Below are 2,318 nucleotides of genomic sequence, written 5' to 3'. Positions count from 1 at the left end.
CCAATGTCTTCTATGTCTTCGACTTTGGCTCCATCTTATTTCTCTCTGCAAGTCCATACCAGGTCTCATAATAGACATCCAACCCAACAGAGCTTCCCACAGCTGCTTAGAGTAAGAGCATTGAAAGAATAGATGGGGATGAGTTTCATAATGATTTTTACATAAAGAGCATCTGTTAACCAAGATCAACCCCTTCCTGATAATATTGTCAGAAGTAGCCAGTTTCATTTCTGCAGCAAGTGAAACTGTAACCCGGTGTGCAGGGATAATAATGGGGTGAGTGAGAGCTTTGGCCCAGGTATAGAGAGTACCAGAAGCTCTTAAACCATTATAAGCAGTGGCAAGATTAAATTTACCATGTTGCACACAACTGTGGAGGAAAGCTTTAGCAGCAGATTGATTCCCAAATTTCTGAAAACAAAAATCCCGAACTGCCAAGATGCTTTTGAAGCTTTCAGAGAATCTATCCGCAGTTTTCACAGTCCAGAGATCACCTCCATTCAGAGCATATACTCTATGCCAACGTGCCCACAGACCATCAGAATGCTCAATTTGCCAAAGCCACCTGATGAGCAATGCTCTATTCCAAGAAAGAATCTCCTTAATACCAAATCCACCCTCAGTCCAGGGAAAACAAATGGATTTCCAACTCTTCATAGTCATGTGCCGGCAACCATTAGAGACTTGCCAAAAGAAATTTTTGCTCAATCTATTAAGAAGTTTAATTACCCCCTTAGGCAAAAGAATGGTAGAACACCAATAGGTTTGCAGGCCCATCAGGACTGAGTTAATTAACTGCAATCTCCCAGCATAACTCATGGAGGAAGTAGTCCAATGATGAATAGCCCCCTGAACCTTAGTAAGGAGGGGTCCAAAGTGATCGAGACAAAGCCTAGATACATTGAGTGGGACTCCCAAGTAACGAAAGGGAAAAGTACTGGGGGAGAAATTGGTGAACTGTAAAATCTCAGACTGAACAACAGGATGCACACCTCCAAAATAGATGGAAGTTTTATCAGGATTTGCATTGAGTCCAGAAAGCCTGCCAAATTTTTTAAGGACCTGAACAGCAGCAGCTACAGAAGGAACATCCCCCCGAGTAAAAATCATTAAATCATCAGCAAAGATGAGATGGGTGAGGTTCAGTTGAGTACATTTGGGGTGGTAGGAAACATTAGGCTGTTGGCAGATGACTCTTAAGTATCTAGAGAGCACTTCCATACTCAAGACAAAGAGATAGGGGGAAAGAGGATCCCCTTGCCTCACACCACTCTTGCCTTTGAAAAATCCATGACTGGTTCCATTAACTTTTACAGAAAACCAAGAACCAGTAATGCAAGTCATTATCCATTTAATGAAGAGTGCAGGAAAATGGAAAGCTTGCAACATATTTTCAATAAAACTCCATTGAAGAGTGTCAAAAGCTTTACGAATGTCTACCTTCATAAGACAACGGGGAGTGAGGTACTTCCTGCCATAACCTTTGACCAAGGCTTGAGAGAGCATTACATTCTCAAAAATATCCCTCCCTTTAATAAAAGCAGCCTGCTCACCACCAATGAGATCAGGGAGAAAAGGTTGCATTCTTTTGGCCAAAATTTTACTAATTACCTTGTAAACAGTGGAGCAACAAGAAATTGGTCTATAATCAAGAACACTATCAGCAACAGTCTTTTTGGGAATAAGGGAGATGATGGTAGAATTAGCCTGCTTAGAGAGCTTCCCAGTCTGAAAGAAACTGGCAATAGCCCTGCAGAAATCCCCTTCAATAATTGGCCAAGAATGTTTAAAAAACTCAGCAGAGAACCCGTCTGGTCCAGGGCTTTTATCAGAACCAATGCTAAATAAAGCATCCTTTATTTCAAGCTGAGAGACAGGCCCTTGCAAGGTATGCCAATCCTCAGTAGATATAGTGCTACCAAGAGCAATATAATCCTGATCAAGGCTCTCAACTGGGGCAGCTTGCCCTAAGAGAGTGGAATAATAGTCCACAAAGGCAGAAGCAACATCCTCAGGCCCAGATTTGAGAGATCCATGTTGATCTCTAATTGAACCAATCATTTGCTGAGCTTTCCTTTCAGCAATTCTTGCAAAAAAGAATTTAGAACTGCAATCATCATGATTGAGAGCTTGAACTTTAGCCTTTTGACGAAGCATACTTAGCTCAGCTCTCTGAAGAGTACTAAAAGCATCTAGGAGATCTTGTTCCTTCTGAAGAAGAAGAGCAGAAAGAGGGGCAGATTGCAGAGCTGTCTGGCAACTATGAAGAGCATCCCTAGCCTCCTGAACTTGAGTATTTAAATTGGTATAACTAGTTT

Source organism: Silene latifolia, chromosome Y (genome assembly GCF_048544455.1).
Source record: "Silene latifolia isolate original U9 population chromosome Y, ASM4854445v1, whole genome shotgun sequence".
Taxonomy (NCBI): domain Eukaryota; kingdom Viridiplantae; phylum Streptophyta; class Magnoliopsida; order Caryophyllales; family Caryophyllaceae; genus Silene; species Silene latifolia.
Note: the sequence above shows the minus strand (reverse complement) of the source record.